Source organism: Acomys russatus, chromosome 2 (assembly GCF_903995435.1).
Source record: "Acomys russatus chromosome 2, mAcoRus1.1, whole genome shotgun sequence".
Classification (NCBI taxonomy): Eukaryota; Metazoa; Chordata; class Mammalia; order Rodentia; family Muridae; genus Acomys; species Acomys russatus.
Window position 1 is genome coordinate 101,085,610 of NC_067138.1, and position 25,840 is coordinate 101,111,449.

The window sequence follows — 25,840 nt, forward strand, 5'->3', positions numbered from 1 at the left end:
ACTAGGGGAGGGGAGGAGACCTGGCCTTCCAGACACTGGCCACACCACATCCATGTATCTGGGTACCATTCCTGCTGCATGTACTGTCCCTCACTGGGCCCCATGTGCACCGTGTGTGTAGCCATACCCCATACCATCTTCAGCTGACTTATATGTAACAAATCATCATGAGCATGTTTATATAATGTGTGGCTGGGAAAGTCACGGAAGCTTGGAACTTCCCATTTCAATCCCATCTTTAAAATGCTTGTTAAGCAAAGGACATAACTCATTTTATCAAACCGTTGAGATGTTATGTTGGCCCCTTGAATCAAAGGCATTCCTCAAGTGTTTTCTTTCTTACAAGCCTTAAACTTTAATTAGAATTTGATTACAAGATCCCGAAGGCATGAGTGAGAAGAGCAGATGGAACAGCCAAAGTGGCTTAGAGAGGGAAGATTTAGGAGAAAGAGTCGCCTGTTAGCAGCGCAGAGAGTGCGCCGGAGGTAAGTGATTAGGCTTCCTTGATAGTCTGATGCTTTCTCAAGTCTACAAGTGAGTTGTAGTCTTGGTTTGGAGGTGAAGAATCTCATAAATTACGATTTTGTTTTGTTTTGTTCAGTTGTGTTTACCGGACTACAACTGACAGAAAACGTGTTAGGTGAAATATGACAATGTGTTATGTTTCTTGTAGCCCTTCTTATGGCCTGCCTGGTCCACACAGTAGGGACTTAAGTCACCATCAGACATGAACTAAAGAAGCTTGTGCCTTCTCATTAGTGAACATCAAATGAATGCTGGAGGAGGTTTTCTTAGGGCTGGATGGGGAAAGGTCTGAGTTTGTAAATGCAGCCTGAACAAGTCCACGGGGAATGTGAACTGTCCTACCGTGTTCACCTATGGGATCTCTGGCCTCTCCTACTGCACAGACCCCAGCTATTTTCCCTCACAAGTCACGGAGCTTGTGGAACGCTCTGTACTCTGTGTCCTTCAGTCAGACAGCGAGGCAGGCGGTACCTACTCTCCTGAGGATCACTCAGGATGCTCCCCTGCTGGGATAAATGGTTCTTCTTGTTGTTGCTTTTGTTCCTGGTTTTTCTTTTCTTTTAGAAATTTTATATTTAGCATTCCATCTCCTTCTCCCCTTAATTACAAGTTTAATGAAGAAAACCAGACAATAAGAGAAAATGAAAAAGGGAGACAAAATATATAATGGAACAAAAACCGGTTCAGTCCCTGCTAGCAACAACTTTTACTTTTTTAACTTCTAGATTGATAATCGATTATCAGTTTTTGTCATCATTTTGATTTAATAATTGGCTATTTAAGCAAATTTGCTATTTGCTTAAATCATGCATAACCTCAGATTCAGCTATTTTGGTGCTTTGTAGTCATTTGTATACATGTACTCGCTTAGTTAGGATTCCTATTGCTATAGGAAAAAGCAACTTGGAGATTTATTTTGGCTTGCACTTCTGCACCATAGTCCATCACTGAGGGAAGTCAGGGCAGGAACTGAAGTCAGGTCTGATGCTGACATCATGGAGAAGAACTGCTTGCTGGCCTGCTCCTCACAGCTGGCTCAGCCTGCTTTCTCATAGCACTTAGGATGAGGGATGGCACTACCCACACCAGTCACTACTCAAGGAAATGCTCCCTAAGCTTGCAGGCAGGCTAATGTGGTGGGGGCATTTTCTCAGCTGATGTCCTCTCTTCACAACTGGCTCTATCCTGTGTCATGTTGACATAAAGCTAGCATGCGGAGAGCACATGTGGAGCACACATGTGTAGAGAGAACAGTTCTGATGCCCCTCCCCCCATACATGTTCTCAGCTAAGTACAGGAAGACAGCGTAGGTCCTTCTCAGCTCTCACTGTGAGCATATACCATATTCATATCTAACAGTGCAGAATGTTCTCCTTTTATGCATTGGCAGTGATTTCACTGTTTAAAGTGAAGCTCTGAGGGTCGTCCAGTGATTCTGCGTGCAAGGTGGTTGCAGTGTGCCCCACATATAGCTCCATAATAGATAAACTCCTCTTGGGCAGCTGCTAAGGGGTTACTTAGTTTGCGTTCACCATTAATGGGTCAAGAATATATATTATATGGGTAACAATGTCACAAGCACAGAAAACAAAGTTGTAGCGATCAGCTGAATAAAATGTAAGCAAAGCCTCAAAGGAACGCATCCCTGCAGTTCCTCTAGGAGCCACAGATGGTCATTCCTTGTCCCCTGACTGGGTGTTATTGGGGACTATTGGTAAATAGTAAGAGCTAGCTATATCACGTTCTGTGTTCTCTCACAACCAATCTCTGTAGTGTGTGTGTGTGTGTGTAGTGTGTGTGTGTGTGTGTGTGTGTGTCTGTGTGGTTGTGTGTGTCTGTGTGTTAAGCATGTAGCTGTTGTGTCCTATAGCACAGGTTTCTGGGTTCTGTAGCTTATTTTGTAACTGCTCAGTTGCGTTGCCCTTTAGTCAGTTTCTTCTTGCCTCTGCTATCTGCTGTGTTTCAGTGAGAGATGGACAGGCCAGGCAAAGAGAGAAGCCAGACTCTTTCTTGTCCTTGCCTCCATCTTGGAAGCACTGGTAGTAGTTGCAGCCCTCTGCAGCTCTCCTGCTCTCTGGATTCTCTCTTCTGTATTGATCTGTATTGGGCTCCAGACATATTTTTCCATCATCCTTCCAGCTAAAGTCTGGAAGCAGCGTCCTGCTGTCCTGCTATGGCTAATCTCTTCAGTTTCCTCCCCCAGGTAAAACATCAAAGGCTAAAGCAAGACAAGCAATGAAGGAATAGTAGTAACGAATTCCTCACCACACAGACTTAGGGAAAGGAAAGGAAAGATGAGTGTCTCAGACTGAGGCCTGACAGGCATGTGACACTGCTTTTAGGGACAGGTTAAGCAACTCCAATGCCACAGATGCTTGGAGATCAGCCAGCTCTGTTCGCCCCGAGTCTGTTTATCTGGAATATGATTCTCCTGAACCCTGACAAGTTCAGGCACTGAGAGGAAAAACCATCCATCCTGGTAATTCTCCTGGCAGGACCCTAACAGGGCCTCCTTCCCAGCAATGTTTTTTCTCTTTCTGGTCTCTTTATTCTCTCTTTTACCTTAGGACTCTTTCCCCCAAGTGTGCGAGGTCCCTGTAGGCTTTGCCATATGTTTTCTGAATTTCCTTTGTTGGCATAGACTTCATTAAAAAAGGTATCTTCCCTGAGACTTGGCTGGACCGTGCTGCCCAAATGTGGATTTATACTGTGACCTTTAGAGCAAAACCACAACTCTGAAGAACAACTGTATATGCAGAATTAAATCTGTATTACTTTCTGCGTGCAAATTGTTTCTCTTCCTTAACTCATGATAATCACAGCAAAGTTGTTTTTTTTTTCTTAACCTTGCTATGCTATTTTCCTGTCTGGTATATTAAACATTTCTTTGTCTTCTTGTAGGAAAGAAAAGAGGAAAGAGGAGGGAGGGAAGGAAGGAAGAAAAGAAGGAAAGATTGTCCTGGCCTAGCATTCAGAGGGAGGCCAGGTGTGTGTCCAATGGAACAAAACACAGAATCTGTGGCCTGCACAGTGCTGCTGCCACCTGCAAGTGTCTGGCCTTAAGACACTGCTGGTGCTTTGAGAAGGGCGGTTGCTGTATCAGTGTTTAGCCAGCCTGGTGACTCTGCTGCCGTGGGGAATTCTCTTCCAATCTTCCTTTCATGCCTGTATTTGGGACTCCCCAAAAATATTTCTAAGCATCCCAGAACAAGATACACTATGTATGAGAACAGAACCACAGTACTTAATTTTTACTTGGAAATTAAACTAAAATGGTACTCACATACCCTTTGCTGTTTTTGGAATACCCTTAAGAGTGTTTGATCTCACTACAAAATAGCACTAGCATTTCAAGGGCCTGGAGCCAATGTTAATTATACCCTAAAACTTGGAGAGGTTTGGATACACAGATGCATATACTCACACATTTCCCTCTCCTCTCTGCCCTATACATGCATATGTATGTACAGAGGCATATATATGTCTGTTACAAACACGTGCTTCTGTTTTATTTTCTTAATGTTTCTACATCATTTCCTCCCTCTTCCTCTCACCAGCACTGCCTGTCCTTATTGCAGACACAACCACTGGAGAGGCAGCTTAAGAACAAATGGCTGGCATGTGGGAACAGTCTGAATTCCTTCAGACTTTTGAACACCTGCTTATACTTGGGTTTCAGGCGCCCAGAACAGGAACCCAGTCAGGCGCCCAGAACAGGAACCCAGTCAGGCGTCCAGAACAGGAACCCAGTCAGGCGCCCAGAACAGGAACCCAGTCAGGCACCCACAACAGGAACCCAGTCAGGCGCCCACAACAGGAACCCAGTCAGGTGCCCACAACAGGAACCCAGTCAGGTGCCCAGAACAGGAACCCAGTCACACTTTGGTTCCTGCCTGAAACATGAGCCTGTGGTTGGGCTCCTGGAAGCCACTGCTGGGCGTCCTAAGCTCATGAGCTAGAACTCCACACACACGTTGACCTTATTTGCAGCCTTAGCCAAAGCAGCCTTCACTGGGCTTTGGTTTTCTTGTTTGGCTGCCTTTATTCTTGTAGTTAACCCAGTTTCTTTTCTAAATCTCTGTTCTCCCCTATCCCTTTACTTTTAACCTCTCATTTGTCCTCAGTTTCCCTCCAGCTCGGACTGTATTTAAATGCATCTTCTCAGAAGTGTCTAAAAGCTAATGTGCTTGCGTGCACAGGCATGTGTGCACACACACACACACACACAGAGTGAATGAGAAAGGGAAAGAGAGGGAGGGGAGGGAGGAAGGGAAGGAGAGGGGGAGGGGGAGAAGGAAGAGGGGAGGGAGAAGAAGAGGAGGAGGAGAGGAGAGAGAGGAGAGAAAAGAGAGGGAGAGAGGAGAGGAGAGGAGAGAAGGGAGAGAGAGAGAGAGAGAGAGAGAGAGAGAGAGAGAGAGAGAGAAACGCTATTATTTTTTTCTGGGTTGTTAGTGAAGATTAAACATGGAATTCCACAAACCCTGACAGACATTGTAGGGCATGTAAGGGAGGGTCTTGGTGGGAATTTTATTTAAGAAAATCAACACTCTCACTTGCCCTTCATGGACTGACTTCCTCTGCAAGAGGCCCAGGAACTGAACTGTAGAAAGTTTAGACAGGAAAGGACAGACGGGATAAGTGCTTCCAGGCCCTGAATGATGGGACCTCAGCTACTATCCAGGCTTTCAGGAGAGGTGAGGAGGAGGGGTGGGGAGGGAGAAGGGCCTAGTGAATGTCTAGGCAGCATCATCTCTTTCGGTTCTGGGTGTTCTCACAGTGCATCCTCAGGACCATGGGAAATTCATTTATGTCCCAGATAATACTCACAGGACTTTAGAGGAGTAGACAGTGCTGTTTTTCTTCTTTTTCTTTTTTAAAAATATTTTATTTTTGTACAAATACATTTATATTATTGCACATATATACAATAGAGTACCTATAGCAAGAAGAACCGTGACACAATCAGGAATTATATAAATGTTACATTCTTAGTGTTTTGGCTATTTGTAATTGACCGCCTTGAAGAAGACATCTTTCCTATATTGGTGCATCTAAATTTCTGAATGTAAATCAATCTCCACACACACACTGTCATTATCAACTTAGAACACCTATTTAGACCTAAAAACACCTTCACTCCTAAACAATTAAGCTTCATTGTCAAACTAAGCTACCTGGTCTTCAACTCCTTCAGAGACTTGACAAGGAGTAAACTTGATTATCTGAGTATGGCAGGAGTGCAGGTTAGTAGCATTCCAAATGAAAAGAAGACAGAGACAGTTTCCTACCTGAGTAGTCACCCACAACTCTCTATAGCGTTGGAGCATCTTCTTCAGCCTCCGGCAGTGCCATTTTTCCTCTATGATCTGACTGGCTAGTGTGGCAGCAGGAGGTCTAAGCAGGCTTACCGTAAGTCTGGAGTGTCCAGCTGACGGAGTGCCCTTCCCTTATCAAACACCAGCTCCCTTCCGTGGCTCCTCCATCCTTCTTTAGCTCTGTCAAAGGAGGCAACTAAGACTCAGGAAGGCTGTGTTGTGCGCAGTGCCATTTTGTACAGTGTGTGTATATGTATGTATGTATGTAGTATTCCGCTATTGAGAACCTCATGAAGAAGATGATCCTTCCCACTCTAAAGAGCATGGGCAACAGTCTCTTTAGAAAGAGGAAGTTCAGGAGCACTACAGCAAGAGCACTGGCCTATTTGAAGCAAGGAGCACATGCTTTAAACACATAGGAAATCTTCTATAATAAGTGTGTTCTGGACTCTGGGTTTTCCTTAAGACCAGTAGGTATTGAGTAGTTTTGGGAAAGAGCAACATGACAGAGTTTCTGTTTTAATGAGTCATTCTCCTGGGTACAACAGTGCACACAGTTAGTACTAGCACCTGGGAGGCAAAGCTAGGCACATCTCTGTGAGTTTATGGCTCTACATGGTCTAAGGACAGCCAGGGCTACATAGAGAGAGTCCTTGTCTTTAAAAAAAAAATCTATGTGGAAAAGTCTGTTGGGAGGCAACAATAGAAACAGTTAAGAGGTAATTGCAGAAGTCAGATGACAAGTCATGTTGATACGGATCACAGTACTGAAGATTATGGGAACTGCTTAGATTTAGACATGGGATTTTTTTAAACCTTAAAGCAGAAACAGTTTACTTATTTGAAGGAGAGTGCTAACAAGGACAAATTAGTTTAAAGATGGGTGAGGGAAGCCTCAGTTCCTTGTCTTCCATGATACCACTCATTTATATATTTCTGACACATCTTTTGATTCTCGTTCAAAGAATATTCCAGTACTAGGTTCCTTCCAAAATATTCCAGTGCTAGGTTTCAGAGGCTTCAGATCTGAGCTCTATGCTCTCTTCATACTTCCAGGGCTTCCTTGTATAGCAGAAGACTCAAAACTTCTGTTGTTGTAGAATCTAAGCAGACATCCAGTGGGAGGTACAGCCCGCTGTGGAAGTGCTGACAGTCCTGGAGCGGGGAACCTGGGGGCTTCTGGAATGAGACCAGTCAGTTCCCAGAAGCAGGGAGCTGGGTTTTTCACAACGAGGAACCTAGCTAGATTCCTGGTTTCCACCACTATCTTAAGATTTTTCTGTATTGGCTCAACATTTTCTTTAGATCTCTGTGGGGGCCAAATGAACAAGTCTGTGTCCCAGATGTGCCTTTTGGCTTGCAGTTTCTGCAGAAATAGTCTTTCTGGAATAACTGTATGTGGCTTGGTTTTACTTTTCTAACTCAGGGCTAGTAGCTTAAAGGGAACATTTCCCAGGCTGTTGTTTAAAGTCTGCCTGGCCTCTGCATGGTGCCTTGGGGGCTTTTTCGAAGTCATCTTCTACCATCAAGTTTCCAGTCCCTGGTCTGTAGCAGCTTGCCCTGTCCTGCCTCTTGTACCTTAACATTTTACTGGATGTGGGCTGGTTCTTGATGTTTGGCAAACCGACAACGATGCCTCCAAAAGTCTATTGTACATCTCATTTGAATTATTTCAAACATTTAAAAATTGCCCCTCTTCCTACCCCAACCTTTATTTCATCATTCACCCAGTTTTTGAAGTAATTAAACTAGACCTTCATCATTCTGTCTATTGTATAGATGCAGTCATTAGGTTTTGGGGGAAAATTTTTAATGTATCAAGTGACATAGCATAGTGTCCATTTGAATCCAGGCAGTCCTACTGTAAAGGCCACACTCTTCATCAGTGCAAGCTAACAAGATCTCTTCCCAGTGTTACAGCTGATTTTTAAATGATACACATTTAAGGAAGGTGGGTTGCATCAGCTCAAGGTCACCTCTTCTCATGGCCCAACTTGACAGGATCAGTTTTCAGTTTCACTACTACCCAGATCCTCAATCATGCTTGTGGAAGACTCCAAGGGGATTTGAAAGCATCCTCCCTCACAGATCAAGTGCTGCCCAAGTCACAGTGACAGGAGTTCACACTGAGACACTGAACTCCCATTTACGAATATGGTCGTGCAAGGGAGCTCATGCCTCTGAAAGCAAATGGAGCTGACCTCTGCTCCGAGAGCCAGGGACCTGCTTTGTGCATCCCACTTCTGAATGTGGTTCCAGAGGTCACTGGCTCCTGCTGAAAGCTTTATTCTGCTGGCCTAGCCAACAGTCCCTGCCCAAGTAACCTCCAGAAAGAAGATTCTGTGGGCTTTCTTCCTCTTTTCTTGCCTTTGATGGTGTTTGTGTTAATGCAGTGCCACTGGCACCTGTTGTGGGACAATAGGGCAGTGCCTGGTTGACAGGTTTGTTCTTTGACTCCTTTAGAAAGTAAGTGGGATTTGGAATGATGGAATACGCCACCTGTGTGTGTATTTGTGTGTGTGTGTGTGTGTGTGTGTGTGTGAGAGAGAGAGAGAGAGAGAGAGAGAGAGAGAGAGAGAGAGAGAGAGAGAGAAGAGGGAACCTGTTCCTTGGTGCTGAAGGTCTGAATTCCATACAACTAGAAGACTTTATGAGAATTCTTAGGAATTTTGACACCAAAAAGTGCAGTTGTAGTGGTTAAAGAAGTGTAGAGCTCGGAGTCAGACTTTTCTGAGTCTGAGCCCAGAGGCTCACTTATCTGTGTCTGTTTGCTTGTTTTTAATTTTAAAAATGAGAGCAGTAATATCCCTGTGGGATCCTCATGAAGGTTAATGAAATAATGCCTGTGGAGCCTTTAGTCAAGTGTCTGGCACACAGTAAACCCTCAATGAATGGTAGTTATTACTGTTGTTATTAGAATAGCTCTTTTATTACTTTATTGGCTTGTATACTGGCTCCTCAGTGAGCTCCAACTGTGGATTCTCCCAAAATAGCCACAAGTTGATGAAACTTTGATCTCTGGTCCAGCTGTTCTTAAACTATGCTTAATCAGCATTCCCTGTTGCCTACTTTCTAATTAACTAACTCTTTATTAAACAAACACTTTTAGGGTATTTTTTACATGGCAGGGACTGCTTTAACTCTGCACATTTAAGAATGGGCTGTGAGACTTCACTATTGTATTTCCTGTTTCAAGCCCAGCCTGTATCCTTGTTTTCTCATCTCTGCCTCTGGAAGCTCCTGTGGCCTGGAGACTGCTCTCCCATTTATCAAGCTGACATGTTTCTGTCCTTAGTGTAAATCTCATATGAAGCGAGCTCTCCTTCTCCAGGGAGATCCCAGGCTTTTTCTTTGGTCCATGAGGTGGGGCTTCTCTGGAGATACTGTGTAGCATGGGGAGAGGGGGCTTTTGGCCTCATATGGGAGGAGGCTGTAGATGCAGCTGAGCATTCCGTGGTGTGCAGGACAGCCACCAACCCTGCACCAACAAGAAATATCAGCTTTAGATGTTGGGGTTGAGTTGAGACCCCTTCCGTCATGCCATGCACACGTGGAAACGTGCATTGCTTTGCTTGCTTCCTGAATCCCCCAGGGCTTCATTGCACAAGTGATAACAGGTAGCTTCTGATAGTCTTCACTCAGACTGTACTGAAATAAAAATATTAGAGGCATCTTTGTGCCCTTTGCCAGGCAGAACGGTCCCTCTCCCTAGAAACAAAACAAGCAGGTATATGTAGGTTCTTTCCTCTCATCTCCATCCTCACTCCAAATACAGTGAACACAAAAAAATATCTCCCGAGTTTGCCCTAGGGGCTGGATATTGTGAGCTAGGAGTATTTCTAAGGGTAAAGAGACCAAGGAGATGGTGTCAAAAGAGACTACATCCCAGAAGTCTTCATTCTTAGGGGAGGCAGCCAGCCTGTGATCCCTGGGAGGCCTCTGGCAGACAGAGTGGCAGCACAAGAGCAGAACTGTTTAGGGACATGGAAAGGTTAGAGTCATCCTTCATCGACAAGCCCATCCCCGCTGTGCTTCTCTGCCCATGTGTGCACATGTGTGTGGTCATGTGCAGACACAGGTACTGGCGTTACTTTGCTTGCTGTGGCTGTCCTTCTAATCTCTCCTTTGCCCTGGATCTGGCCTGATGGCATCTCTCCTTGTCAGCTTTTCTCGGTCACCTTTACTTCTGGTTCCTGGAGCACTCTAAGAAAGTTTTTTTTTTGCCCCAGAAGCTTAGAACATGATTTTTATTTTTATTTATTTTTTCATTTTTATTTAAGTAATTTATTCAGATTATATATCAATTGCTATCCCCTCACTTGTATCTTCCCATTGCCCCTCCCTCCCTCTTTCATCCCTTTCTTTCCCCTAGGTCTGTTACAGAATGGGACCTTGTCCCCTATTATAAGATCACAGCCTATCAGGTCTCTTCCTGGTATCCTGCTTACTCTTCCTCTGAGTGTCACCAAGGGAAGTGGTCAAATAGGGGGCACTAGAGTTCATGTCCAAGTCAGTCCCTGCTCTCCACACAATTGTGGAGTATGTGGTGTACATTGGCTAGATATGGATAGGGAGTCTAAATTTACTGCATGCATTGACCTTGGTTGGTACAATAGTTTGAACTGACCCGCCTGGATCCAGATCTGCCAGCCTTAATGGTCTTCTTGTAGGTTTCTAGGACCCTCTTGATCCTTTTTTTACCCATTCTCCATTACCTCTTTCACCTAGCGTCCCAATAGGAAGTCCCAGTATCCCTCCCAATCTCTGGCTAAGTGAAGACTTTCAGGGGATATCTCTGTTATAAGTGAGTATATACCATGTTTATCTTTCTGGATCAGGGTTAACTCACTTAGGATGATCATCTCTAGTTCCATCCATTTGCCTGCAAATTTCAGGATTTCTTTGTTTTTAATAGCTGAGTAGTATTCCATAGTATAAATGTATCACAGTTTCTTTATCCATTCTTTGACTGAGGGACATCTAGGTTATTTCCAGGTTCTGGCTGTTACAAATAAGGCTGCTATGAACATGGTTGAGCATATGCCCTTGTTGTGTGGTGGAGCATCTTTTGGGTATATTCTTTTGTGTGTGTGTGTGTGCACCATTCCTGGAGGTACTGCAATACCAGGTCAATGCATGGAGTGAACGGAGCAAGCTCCTATTCCAACTCCTACTTCCAAAAATCTATTTAATATATTGTCCTCAGATAGAGGACATAGCAGATATTAAACTGATAAGAACAGATACTACACTTGATCTTAGCCAAACGGCCGAGAAGCGATTCTTTTGGGAATATTCTAAGGAATGGAATAGCTGGGTCTTGAGATAGCCCTATTCCCAGATTGATTTCCAAAGTGGCTGTTTGCACTCCCACCAGCAATGAAGGAGTGTTCCCCTTTCTCCACATCCTTGCCAGCATATGCTGTCACTTGAGTTTTTGATCATAGCCATTCTGATGGGTGTAAGATGGAATCTCAGAGTCGTTTTGATTTGCATTTCCCTGGTGACTAAGGATGTTGAGCATTTCTTTAAATGTTTTTTAGCCATTCGATTAGTTCGGAGCCCCATTTCTTAATTGGGTTATTTGGTTTGGTGGTATTTAATTTCTTGAGTTCTTTATATATTTTGGATATTAGACCTTTGTCAGATGTAATGTTGATAAAGATTTTTTCCCAGTCTGTAGGCTGTCGCTTTGTTCTGTTGACAGTGTCTCTGCCTTACAGAAGCTTCTCAGCCTCATGAGATCCCATTCATTGTTGAGCTTAAGGCCTGGGCTGTTGGAGTTCTGTTCAGGAAGTTGTCTCCTGTGCCAATGAGTTAGAGGCTCTTCCCCACTTTTTCTTCTAACAGATTTAGTGTCTCTAGATTTATGTTGAGGTCTTTAATCCACTTAGACTTGAGTTTTATGCATGATGATAAACATGGATGTACTTGCATCTTTCAACATGTAGACATCCAGTTAGACCAGCACCATTTGTTGAAGATGCTATCCTTTTTCCATTGAATAGATTTGGCTTCTTTGTCCATATGTGTGTGGATTTATTTCTGGGTCTTCAATTCGATTCTATTGGTCAACCAGCCTATTTCCATGCCAGATGGAACATGAGTTTTAATTGAAATTCTTTTCTTCTATCTCTTTTCATTTAAAATATCATCTGGATTATTCTTATAACATGGCATTAGGACAAAATAATAGAATTGAGATTTGGGGTTTTTATTTTATATGGTGCCAAGGAATACAACTTTAAGAGTTATCTGGGCATGGCGGTGCATGTCTATAATCCCAGTACTTAGGGAGGCGGAATGAGGCTGATCTCTGTAACTTCAAGGGCAGCCTGGTCTATAGAGTGAGTCCAGGACAGCCAAGGCTACACAGAGAAGTCTCAACAAACAAACAAACAAACAAACAAGAACTTAAGAGTTTATCATTTAAAATTTTGAAACGGGTTCTGAAGTTTTCTGTGGACTGTGGGCAGTACTTTTTTGCAACCAGTTAACTCTGTCTTGGGTTACCCTTAAACTTCTACTATTTTGTTTTGTTTTGTTTTATTTTAGAGGGTAGAGGATGCTTACAATGCCACTGCCCCTGCCTACCACCTGAGTATCTTTCCCTAACTCTGTTGACTCTGTTTCTTAGCAATTAAACTTTATTATGCAACCCAACTAGCTTATACAAGAAGGAAAAAGGTTAAAGGGACAAAAGAGTGAACCTTCCGGTAGCCATTCCACGGGACGGGTCCTTAGGTGTCTCTCTGGCCTGCGTGCTGGTCCAGCTGGTCCACTGCCCCCCCCCCTGCCCCCCACGCTCTCTCTGCAGCTGACTTTGTTATTCTCTCTTCCCCAACTCCTTCAGTCATGTGGGAAGGACCAGCTCCTTCTCCCGGTGAGGGTCCATTAGAAAGACAATAGTCCAGTTGGAGTTCCCAGGTCTGCTTCCTGAATTCCAGACCCAGGATGGCTCCACTCAGTCTGTCACAAGGTATTCATGGGGTGCCCCAAGGGTAAAGCCCGCCAAGACTGCTTCCACCTGTGACAAAGCTTAATCCTTCCCACATAACTCAGCAGCTCTAAGTCCCAAGAAATTGTATTTTTGTTTACAGTAACTCAAGTGAGATGACACTGTCGGGGTCAGGTTCCCTCCCTTTGCCTGTGTGAGATGGGTGGGGGAGGATAGGAATGGCAGAATCAGGTGGCCTGTGGAGGTCTTGCCTTGAGAGTATCCGGAACAAGGAGAGGAGGGGATGGAGGCAGAGGGCCTGTTAGGAGGCTGAGAAAGAAGTTGTGAACTGATGCCTGAAATAATAGCAGTATCCCTACAATAGTAAAACACTGTAAATGCATTCATAATTTTCTTCTAGGCAGTCTTACCTCAGAAGATTGTTGAGAGAGGCCTCCCCTGAACCTCTGCCCCATAGGACCACGTACAAATCATGTTCTTATGATGTTTGCTACTCTCCAGAAGCGCATTGCTTGATGTTTGTTTGTTTGTTTGTTTTTTGGTCTGAACCCTTCACGTGTAGCCTAGGCTTCTTGAAGTCAATGGGCTGCATACTTCCTCTCCAGTGCCTAGAAATGTGGCTAAAGCTTTAGTTAGAGGCAGGGAGATGGCTTAGATTCTAAAACATACTTGCTGTTCAACTATCTGGACCTGAGTTGGATTCCAATACCCACATAAAAAGCCAGGCACGGTGGTAGGCACCTGGAATCTAAGCACTGCGGATGCAGAGGTAGGGGGTTTCTCGAGCTTGCTGGGCAGCTGGCATCTCTGAATCAGTGAGTTTCAGATTCAACAATAGGTCCTGTCTAAAAAAATAAGATGGAAAGCTGTTGAGGGAGACATTCGACAATGACCTCTTGCCTCTACGTGTGTACACACGTGCACATGTGCAGTTTATGCACAAGGATCCACATACATCCTACATTCACACACACACACACACACACACACAATAAGTAATTGAAGGGGTAAATAAATGAGCAACTAAATGCTTAGTCAGCTCTGGTGACTACTTGTTGAAAGGGTGGATGGGAATGGTTGTAGGGATTCAAAGAGTCATGAAAGATTTAACCTTGAGAAAGCAACCATGATTGCTGCAGCTCTCTTAGTTAGCCAGGCTAAGCAGTGCATAAACAGGCTTAGTGATTATTTGCCTGATTATTATTTATTTTCAAAGCTCCACTTAATGCCAGACATGTAATTGAAAGAGACAAAACCCTTGCAACAGATGGTACCACCTGCAATACAACTGAATCTTTTTTTTTTTTTAAGCCTACCATCCTCTCCTTGTCAGATATCAATAAACAAAGTTGTTGTTGTTGTTAAATTCTTCATTTGGAGGAAGCCTACATTTAATATTCTGAGTCAGGCCCTGAGTAGCCACAGGGACAGCTGGGGAGTCAGGTCCTAGAGGGTACCCAGGACAGGTGAGAAGGCGCCTCCCTGTCTGCTAGCAGCAGCTGGCTACTAACACTGCCCTCTCCAGTTGACACCAGTGCACTATGGATTCTTCCCAGCCGACTGAAGCAGATGCCTGCTGGCAGCCGAGAGTCTGTCTGTGGCACCAGGGTGGAGGTGCCGTGTACGTGTGACTCATGAGACAAGAGATGGCCGAGGGCAAGTCAGTTGCCTTGCGTTCCCTTCCTCAGCTGGCACAATGAGCTTTGTTCTAGCTTAGCTCTGGATGTAGCTTCCTTGCCCTGGGAAATTTTCCTTTGCTCATGCTCCCAAAAGCAAGACTGGGCTGGAAATGTGTAACTTCTACACCTCCCGTTAAAGCGCCTGAGACGCTTCGCTCTTCTCTCCCATCACCTGGCACAGGAGGATGCCTGTCAGAATCTGATTACAAGCAGGTTGCTAAGTGGAGCAGTTCCTCTTTGCACTTTAGGGAGGGAAACAAGGCTATCGCAGTACCTTCCATCACTTTGCCAGGATGTATGGGCTGTTCAGAGAGGCCGAGTCGGTGGTGGAAGTGACAGTCTGGAGGGAGGCCATTTCTGTTCTTGGGCTGGAATGGTTACTTAGTATATGAGATCCTTAGAAAGTCACTTAACCTCAGTGGCCTTTGATTTTTCTCACCTTAAACAAGGGATGCTGGGTGTGGACAGGAGATAAATGAGTCAGTTCTTGTGAGTTGTGAATTGCTGTCCGGAGCACAATGGAGTGTGGAGAGGATTCAGTTTCTGCTAAGTGAGAAACAGCAGTCAACTATTGATGTTTGCTAAGTGTGTGGATGGGGCGTGCGGAAGTCACACTTGCCAAGTGGAATTGGATTCAGTGGTAACTTCTGCCTCAGTTACATGTCCATCTATTGTGAGGTGAGTCTAGAGCAACTGAATGATGTCTCTCACTTATAATAACTTCCCAGGACTCTATTATGGTGAGGAACATACATTTAGCCATTATTGTATTTAAGTTGTCTTACTAACCACCCTTATAGTGGGGATCGGGAAATGGTTCAGTGATAAAGTATGTGCTGAGCAAGCATAAGGATCTGAGTTTAGGTCCTCCACACTTGTGTAAAATCCAGGCATGGCAGTGCATGCCTATAATCCCTGCACTGGGCAGGGAGTTTGGGGTAGAGTGGTGACAGGAGGATCTTCGGAGCTCTCTGGCCGGCCAGCCTAGCCAAATCAGTGACCTTCAGGTTCAGTGAGAGATCCAGCCTCAGAAAATAATGTGGAGAGCAACTGATACAGCCTCCTGATATCAGCCTCTGGTGTCCACATCCACAGCTACACCACACCGCATGCATGGGCATGGTCTGTTCCTCCCTCCTTTCCTTCATCCGTCCCCCTCCCTCTCACAGACACACACACGCATACACACACACACACACACACACACACACACACACACACACACACACACACACACACAATTCCTTGTAGACAGGGGGACTAAGGGCCATAATGACTAAGGGTCATTGATAGAGCTGGAGTTAAAGTCTGGGGCTCATGGTCTCCAGATTCCCATAGCTGAATGGCCACTCCTCCTGCTTCACAAGATTCCGGTGTGCATGGTGTTACTTATGGGTACTCTGGGATCAGAACGGGGTGCCAAAGCTTCATTTGTTGCCAATTGCTTTAAATCTTTAAAGTTTATGCAGGAGTCTGCATAAATAATGTAAACATACACCGAGTGCTAGGAACAGGTGGGACACTGTACAGAATGCTTTACTGGCATGAACTCACTTAACCTTTACCATCTCTGACTGCATCTTTCAGCTAAGACTTACACTCAGGCACCTTGCCTCAAGGTCATGGAGCTGGGGTTGGGTATTGCTGTCCCACCGCTAGAGTTCATGGTGGTGCGTGAGTCCTGAAGAGAGCACAGGGTAGCTGTACGAGAGCTTGGAAGTCAGAACGGTGAGGTAAAGGTCCTTGTCTCTGGGGCTGCACTGTCCTCCTGAACCTAGTGAGCATATTAGCCATGTCAAAAGGGGGTGACCCAACTGCTGTGTTGGTGCTCATCTCTGCCTGGGTAATTGCTGTCTGGGATGGGAGTACTGGGCAAGCCTGGGGACTCAGAGGCCAAAGAGGAACTGATGTCAGGGGCAGACCACCTTCATTTCTGTGCAAACACATTTAGTACAGAAATATAGTTCTGTCAGATGCCTGCCCACTGAGTGTGATAAGTAAATATGAAGTGACAGGACCAGGTGACCTGGGCACACTGTTTGAGAAGTCACCCTCTCGGAGGCCTTATAAAATTAATGATAATTCTAGGTTTTTGTTTTGTTTTGTTCCAGATTATCAACTTAATGGTTAACAAATATACGTACATATTTAAGGTTTGTGTGATTACAGAAATCTTCAAAGAAGTGGAATATGGTTTTATTCTTTACTAGTTTACCAGCATGATTATCTTCCCTTGGATATGTTTCTATTTCTCTTGTCAATCCGGTTCATTTGGTGCTATTGATTTCTATGAAAATGTATTCCAGGAATTGGATCAAAACAGACTGAAAGTACAACCCTCAAAATGCAGGTTTCAGGGAATATGGAGTTTGCTTCTCTAGGGCTGAGTCCCTTGCTGGCAGCTTCTGTCTGATGCCCCTCTGCTCCCTACCCTCACCACAGCTGCCCTCTGTGATTCTCATTTTCTTCCAGTTCTCCCTCAGGGTTAGTTATTTTCAGAGCGTACGCACGCGCGCGCGCACACACACACACACACGCACACACATGCACACACACACACACGCACACACACGCACACACGCACACACACACGCGCGCGCACACACACGCACACACACACACGCACACACATGCACACACACACACGCACACACACACGCGCGCACACACACGCACACACACACGCACGCACACACACGCACACACACACACACGCACACACACGCACGCACACACACACACGCACACACACACACACACGTACGTACGTACGTATACTCATGCATACACAGCCATTTCTGCCTGAGCTCGCTGGGCGTCGGGACTCTGGTTGGAGTCCACATGGCCTGGGCATGCGGGCTTGTGAGGGATGGCCGGTGCAGACCCTGAACGCAGCCCACCCTTCGCTCTCTCTCTTCTCATCCAGCAACCTCACCTGAACTGTTCCCAGTGACTCTTAAAGCTGCATGGTCCTGTTTCAGAGCTGAGGGGAGATATTTCTCGCCACTGGCTGGCTAAAAGGCAAGGCAATCGAAATACCATTTCCTGCCCCCTTCTCACTCCGTAAGAAGCAATAGGGAGCAGGCCCAGGCTGTAAGTGGCTGGGTCTAGTATCTTCAGTTTTTTTCATGTAAAGAGCTTATTTTCTGGCCCCATTTTAGAAAAAAAAAAAAAGCCAAGAATTAGCTGGCAAAGAATACACCATAATTGGAGAGAAAATAATTACTGGGGCTTTTCTGCCCTGTGATAACTAACTGGGACCATTGCCAGTTCCTACAGCACTGTCCACACCCACTGCTGTTCAAAACCAAGTAGTGCTCCAGGGCCTTGAAGGAAGGATCCAAATGTTCTTTGTGACACACTGCGTTGCAAGCTACTTCACATGCTGGCTTTCGATTAATTTCATGTCTTTTTGCTACAGAATCCCAGAGCAGTGAGACATTATATGTATTTGGAGACATGAGTGGCTGCTGCACATGTCAGATATGTGTGTGGACCCTGCAAATAAACTTACTGCTAGGTCAGATAAGGGCTCTTTGAGGAACTGGACCAAGTCTACATGGACAATAAATTCTGATAAGGTCGTCGTCATCCTCCTCCTCCTCCTCCTCCTCATCATCATCATAATAATAGTTATTATTATTATTATTATTATTATTATTATTATTATTATTATTATTAATTATTTTAAATTTCATCTCACTGACTTTCTTCTCTGGTATGTGATGGATGTATAGAAGCATAGGTGAATGATAGATAAATAGATGGGTTGACCTCTTCTGTTTATTATTGGAGGTTGGCAGAATATAATTGATTGTATACACAGAGCTATCAGAGTTCATAAACTCGTATGAATTGAAATGCCACTCTTCACTGCTGAGTGGCCAACCTGACCATGAGTCCTGTAGCTCCCTCCTGTTGTGTGCAAATCTGTTATTATGTAACTGTTTGAGATTTTTCGGTAGCATTCTAGGTCCTGTAGGGAATGATACCTGTGACTGTGTAGGAAGTGAGTCATGGGCATGCATGCCCTACTGTAGCCTAGGTGTTCTCTCAGCTTCCTCTCGCACTGCCTGCATTGCCCCAACTTTTCTCATCTCTGTCCTTTTGTTTATGTTTTGGTCTGCAGTGTTAGCTTTTATTTAGTTGACTATCACCTTTGCCCTCTTCATTTTTATATAAGTAGGCTTCCATGATCATAATAGCATTGACATAAGTAAGATTGCATATCCCCTTTTCTCGTAGTTTGGCAACACTTTCCACTCAAGCACTAGGAGCCTCCAAAGTTTGTGTGTTGTATTGCTTCTTATCAGTGTGTGTAAGAGACTGCTTTCATGATCAACCTCAGATGCCAGAACCCAAGCATACTCAAGTCCCGTATATAAAGCATCACAGTATTTTCCCAGAAACCCACACAACCTATATTATAGAATATCTGTATATTACTTATAGTTCCCAATAAAGCATAAAAAGCAATACAGAAATCATTGGTATAATTTTATAGGGAATAATTATAAGGAAGAAGTCTATGAGTGTTAAGTGTTCAATAAAGACACAGTGGATTTTTCTTCAGATATTTCCCCTTGGGGTTGGCTAGACCCATGGTTTGAGCTATGAACATGGAGGGTGGTTAGGTGTGCTGTAATTGCTATACCGCCTTTGTCTGCATGGTCCCAGATGGGCTTTCAGCATAGCTTCCTTAGGCAGCAAGATGGGGAATGAATGAAGAAGGGACTTGCCTTCTTCTAGGGCCTGCAGCTTACTAAAAAACACATGTGTGGTCTCTGTCCTTTTCTCCTGGCATGGAGACCCTAAAACACTTGTATTTCCAGAGTGCTAAGTGAGCCCAGATAATCCTTTTATTCTAGTATTTGATAACTGCTCCCATTTTGTCTTGTAGAACTCCTTAATCATTTGGGCTGCCATGGGTGATAGGAGCGTTGCTTATTTTACTGTGGCAGCATAGGGTGGCCTTCTGGGTCGTTTAGAATGAGGGCTGCTCTCCTGAAAGTCCAACATGGTTAGATCTTTGAACTTTCATCTGTAGCCCCAGTCCCTCCCTCCTATATTTCTGGAAGCATAGAAGCTATAGATATTGTGTTAATTTATCATACTACATGAGGAGGGCACCCCAACCCCAGAAAATCCCTACTAGAGGCAGTTTGAGAAGCTTTCGGGGTGGGGAATGCACCATGGCTGGAGGAGGTCTCCTGAAGGGGGAAGGAGCGCTCTCTGACATCTCTCCATCAGCTTCTTCATTTGTACCCTTTAAAACAACCAGTGAAATGTAAGCGAAACAGAGTCCTATGGAGCCATTATTGCAAATTATGAGAACCAAGGAGAACATTTTGTAAACTGACGGCAGAAGGGTGGAGGGCCACCACTACCTTGTAACATCTCAAAGGGTTGTACACTTCACCTATGGGCTCTTCCTCTCCTGCCTGTAGGAACTGTGGTGGGGTGAGAGAGAGAGAGAGAGAGAGAGAGAGAGAGAGAGAGAGAGAGAGAGAGAGAGAGAGAGAGAGAGAGAGAGAGAGAGAGAGAGAGGGAGTGTTTCTATGAGAATACTCCTTACAATTTGGTGTCAAAGCATTATGTGTAGTGAGATTATGCTTCTTTAGGAGTCGTGAATACATCGACTTCCCTGGCCCTGCAGCCCCCCCCCCCTCTGTAGAGCTGATAGTAACAGCAGTGGCCACAGTGGCCTGACAGCTGTCACGGCAGTGGGCGGTGGAGCAGGGTCAGTGTTGTAGTTCTCCATTGAATCGGGAAGAAGTTCAGGCCGAGAATACTTTTAAACCTAGAGTTCTCTTACTTAAAAGCCCGTCACCGGGGCTGCAATCCTGTCCTGTTGAGTGGTAATTGTTTCATTATGGGGTTCTCTTTCCTACTAGATTCTGAGTGCCTTGTGAAAAATGACTTTTCGCTATGCGTCCCTGGAGCTCAGCAGGGGGAGGGGAAGAGCCCGGAATCCGTAAGCATCTTTGGATGTCTGAACTGGCACTCTTGACATTGTTGGTTGCTGTTCCGCTGTGCATCGCAGGATACTGAGCACCATTTCCTGCTGCTCTTCCTCCAGTTCCAGTAAAACAAACAAACAAAAACTAATAAAATAAAATAAATGGCTTTAGATGATGCCAAATGTTCCCTGGAAGGTGAATTCTTCCTGTAAGGATGGTTGGTTAAAATTCAGCAACGGCCGTGCCTCATGCCGGTGTGCGCACATTCCCCACGGGTGGCCACTTCTGACCCTCGTGGGCTGCTGCGCATCATTCAGTGTTGTATCTTCCAGGCCTGTGTTTCTCTGGAGCAGAGTGCCGCCCCTGTGGTTGCTGTGGTCCTAGTAAGCCACGCCTTCCCAGGGAGTACCCAGGAGAGGCCAGAGGCAGCTCCCCTGGTTCACGGGATGAGCTGTATGGTTGGAGCTACCGGGTGACGTCTTATCCCTTTCACCACATGTCTTGGCATGGCACGGCTACATTCCGTTTCCTGTTCTCCCCTGCCTCCGACTCGGTTTACTTCCGTCTGTGCAACGCCTCATGGACCTTCTTTGAGACCCACCCCTAACTAGAGCTGACTTTCAGCTGTTACCCTCTGTCTCTGAATAATGAAGCAGGCTTGCACTGCCCATCCTCTATGTCCCGTCTTGTGTCGCATCCTTCGGAGCTTCATCCTAATAGTGTCCCCGTCCCACAACTCAGGAGAAAAGGTTAGGCATAATGATAGTTTGACTTCTTCCTTTCCAATTTGTATCCCCCTGATCTCCTCTAGTTGTCTTATTGCTAGGACTTCAGATGCCAGCTTGAAGAGATAAGGAGAGGGCAGACAGCCTTGCCTTGTCCCTGAGGTCAGTGGGATTGATTTAAGTTTCTCTCCATTTTTTTGATGTGGGCTATTGGCTTGCTGTATATTGTCTTTATTGTGTTTAAGGTATGTGCCTTGTTTTTCTGATCTCTCCAAGAAATTTATTTAACATGAGTAGGTGTCAAATTTTGTCAAATGCCTTTTCTGCATCTAAGGAGATGATCATGTGGGTTTTTTTCTTTCTGTTTGTTTATATGGTGGGTTACGTTGATAGATTTCTATATATGGAACCACCTCTGCATGTCTGGGATGAAGCCTACTTGGTCATGGTGAATGATATCTTTGATGTGTTCTTAGATTTGGTTTGTGAGTATTTTACTGAGTATTTTTGCATCAGTGTTCATGAGGGAAATTGATCTGAAATTCTCTTTCTTTGTTGGGTCTTTCTGTCGTTTGGGTATAAAGGTGACTGTGGCTTCATAGAATGAGTTTGGTTATGATCCTTCTGTTTCTGTTTTGTGGAATAGTTTGAGGACTATTGGTATTAGCTCTTTTTCGAAGAGCTGGTAGAATTCTGCACTGGATGGATCTTGTCCTGGGCTTTTTTGTTTGTTTGTTTGTTTGCTTGTTGTTGTTGTTGTTGTTGTTGGGAGACTTTTAATGACTGCCTCTATTTCCTTAGGGGATATAGGACTATTTAAATTGTTTACCTGATCTTGATTCAACCTTGGTAAGTGGAATTCAACAAGAAATTGTCCATATCATTTAGATTTTCAATTTGTGGCATATAGGCCTCTGAAGTAAGACCTAATGGTTCTTTGGATTTCCTCAGTATCTGCGGATATGTCTCTCTTTTTATTTCTGATTTTGCTGGCTTGGATGCTCTCCCTTTGCCTTTTAGTTAGTTTAGCTAAGGGTTTGTCTGTCTTGTTGATTTTCACAAAGAACCAGCTGTTGGTTTCATTGATTCTTTAAATTGTTTTCTTTGTTTCTAATTTATTGATTTCAGCCCCGAGTTTTACTTTTTCTAGCCTTCTACACCTCTTGGGTGTGTCTGCTTCTTTTTTTCCCTAGGGTTTTTAGGTGTTTCGTTAAGTTGCTTGTTTGGTATGTCTCCAATTTCTTTATGAAGGCACTCAGTGCTGAACTTTCCTCTTAGCACTGCTTTCATTGTGTCCCAAAAATTTGGATGTGTTATGCCTTTATTTTCAATGAATTCTAGGAAGTTTTAAATTTCTTTATTATTTCATCCCTGACCCAGTTGTCATTGAGTAGAACATTGTGCAGTTTCCAGGTGTGTGTAGGCTTTTTGTTGTTTCTATTGTTGTTAAAGCTCAGCTTTAGTCCATGGTGCTCTGACAAGATGCAAGGGGTTATTTCGATCTTCTTATATCTGTTGAGGCTTTCTTTATGACCAAGTATATGGTCAATTTTGGAGAAGGTTCTGTGAGGTGCTGAGAAGAAAGTGTATTCTTTTGTGTTTGGGTGAAAAGTTCTATAGATGTCTGTTAGATCCCTTCAGTTCATGACATTTGTTAGTTTCATTATTTCTCCATTTAGTTTCTGTCTTGATGATCTGTCTATTGGTGAGAGTGGGGTGTTGAAGTCTTCCACTATTAATGTGTGATTTAAGCTTTAGTAATGTTTCTTTTATGAATGTGGGTACCCTTGTACTTGGGGCATAGATGTTCAAATGTCATTTGGTGGAAATTTTCTTCGATGAATATTTCTTCCTGATCTCTTTTTATTAATTTTTGTTGAAAGTCTATTTTATTACCATATTTTCCCAGCATGTAAGAGGACTTTTTAACCCTGAAAAATCTCTGCTAAATTGGGGGGGGGTCTTATATGCCGAGTACTTACCTGCATCTTGCTTTCCCTTGCTTCATATGTCTGGCGCATATAGTGGGGTGTGCCACAGCACTCTGTGTGTGTATGTGTGTGTGCGCACACACACACGTGCAGTGGGGGGGGGGGCAGTATAAAGCAGGGAGGATCAAGCTGCACACATCTTCCTGTACTTAGAGGAGGAAAATGTGAGTGTGGATTGGCTCTCCACCAGAACCCACCCACTCAACTAAAGTGCTGCAAGTCTTCAGGTTGAGTTAGGCTGGCACTGGCTGTCTGTTGCCTGCTTGCAAATAGACACATGCCTGAGTCTGCTGCACAGGGTGTGTGTTGGAAGCAGAGTAATTCTATACTTTTAGTGTTTTGATTATTATGTGGCAGGAGGATTTTCTTTTCTGTCTACTCTGTTTGATGTTTTATAGGCCTCCTGCATGTTTTGTTTTGTTTTGCTTTCTTGTTTGTTTTTCTTCTCTTGCATGTTTATAGACATCTCTCTCTTCTTTTTTTTTTTTTAAATTGGGGAACTTTTCTTCTATGATTTTGTTGAAAATATTTTCTGGGCCTTGAAGCCAGGCGTCTTCTCTTTCCTCAATTCCTATTATTCTTAGGTTTCATCTTCATCATATTCTTGATTTCTTGGGTGTTTTGTGTCAGGCATTTTTTAGCTTTAACATTTTCTTTGACAGATCTATCAATTTCTTCCATTGTGTCTTCTACACCTGAGAGTCTTTTCTCCGCCGCTTGTACCCTGTTGGTGATGCTCACTTCTGCAGTTTGTGTTTTCGTCCGTAAGTCTCCAGGATTTCCTCAGTTTGTGCCTTCATCACTGTCTCCATTTCCATCTTCAGGTCTTGAACCATTTTATTTATTTCCTTCATGTTTGTTTACATTTTTCCTCTATTTCTTTATATAATTGTTAAATTCCTTCACCTGTTTGTATTTTCCTGAAATTCTAACAGCGATTTATTCATTTCCTTTCTAAAGGCCTCAAACTGTTTGCTTGTACCTTCTTATATTTCTTTAATGATTTTCTTGATTTTTCCATTATCATTTTCATAAGTATAGATTCAATGTCATTTTCTTGTGTTTCAGTTGTGTTAGGGGATTTAGGGCTGCTTCTTGTAGGATAACTGGGTTCTGAAGATGCCATGTTGCTCTGGGGTTTGTTGATTGTGTTTTTACTCTGGCCTTTAGCCATCTGATTTTATATGCTATTGGCTGGTAGATCATGTTGCTCCCTGGAGTTCTGGGGGTGGGGTGGGGTGAGAAGAGCCTTAGCCAGGAATCTGGATGGTCCAGAAGGTACCTCTTGGATTGGCGGGTGGTTCTCAGGGACTTGCGGGGTGGGGCTATCGTCAGCTGTATGATCCTGGGGGCAGAGTGGGTTCCTTAGGAGTCTGGGGACTCTCCTCTCATGAAGGGAAGTACCAGAGTTAGCTGCCTTGTTACTGGCTTTTTTTCTTCGAGGTTAATGAGTCCCACTGACCAGCCACTGTGCTCAGTCAATATGCTTAGACACTGTGCTCCTTGCTTTGGAAAGCCCACGGTTGTATCTGTCTGCTCGGATATCAAGAGATATCCATTCCTCCTCAGGAAGGGCTAAGGATGCAGTGTCCTGAAAGTCTCCTCCACTTGGCAGTGTGGGCACCTGAGATTAGAGCTGCCTGTCCCCCTACCGGAAGGTAAACACTTCAGTGGCACGTCTGAAGTTGCAACTGCTAGATGAGTTATCCGGAAAGTTTCCACAGTGTGGTGGTGATAGTGGGTACCTGAGGTACAAGCTACATGTCCCTAACACAGAAGCTAACCACTTCCCGGGAGGGTCTGAGGTTGGGGCCCCAAACTGTAGTATCTGGAAAGTGTCTACTCAGTAACTTTGGGCACACAGCTTCCAGAGAAGGCACACTGAAGTGATTCTGTAACCTGTTCAGACGCAGGCACCCAGGAGAGGGCATTTGGCCGCACATGTGAATGTCAGTAATTTCTCTCAGTGACTATTATGGGGTATATGTTTTCATCAAAATGTCCTGTTTTGTGGTTTTATCATAAATATAACTAAAATATGTATAGTCCAATCTCTTGTCATGCTAGAGGAGCAGAAGACTGGACAGAGCTAACCCTGCTCTGTGTGATATGATGGTGAGCATATGAGCAGTCTCGGGAGGAAGGCTCTCCCACTTCTGCTTACTCTCTGCCCCAGAGAGGAATACTGCGTTCTACAAGTGATCCATGGATGTGGAAATTTTCCATAAAGCTTGATGTGTGGGTTTTTGGAGAGGTCTCTAGTAACTGTGTTTCTAGGTTCACATGAGAGTTTAAATGTGGCAAGTAAAAAAGGAGGAGCTGTGACTATTATTAATAATAATAGTGGCTGTTTTGTAGGACATGTCTGGGGCAGTGACAATGCTGTATGATCCTTTCCAATAATATTTTTATTCCTTACAATGTGGTGTTAAGTTCAGTGTCACTGTCCCCACATTAAATGCTAGAGATTGGAGAGGTTGAGAGTTGCCTAGGCCCTGCTGGATAGTAAGTGGCCAGTCTGGAGCTGTGGGGCCACCCTTTCTACTCAGCATCCAACATAGCTTTGAGATGGGAGACAGTTGCCCTGGGGACCTTGTGATTGGCTTTCCCCTTTATGTCATTATTCAATCCAGCAGCTGAAGCAAGAGCCAGTTTTAAGGTTTAGGCACATCAGATACAGTTTTATA

General features: G+C 44.3%; 1 protein-coding gene and 1 non-coding gene across 4 annotated transcripts in view; one reads left to right on the forward strand and one right to left on the reverse strand.

Annotated features, from left to right (window-relative positions):
• The window catches only part of Fggy (FGGY carbohydrate kinase domain containing), a 364,828-nt gene that overhangs the window by 65,477 nt on the left and 273,511 nt on the right, over positions 1 to 25,840 (forward strand). The gene's annotated exons all lie outside the window — the stretch shown is intronic.
• Positions 10,932 to 11,122, reverse strand: LOC127207903 (U2 spliceosomal RNA). The gene has a single exon (XR_007833036.1). It is a non-coding gene; the product is annotated as a U2 spliceosomal RNA (small nuclear RNA).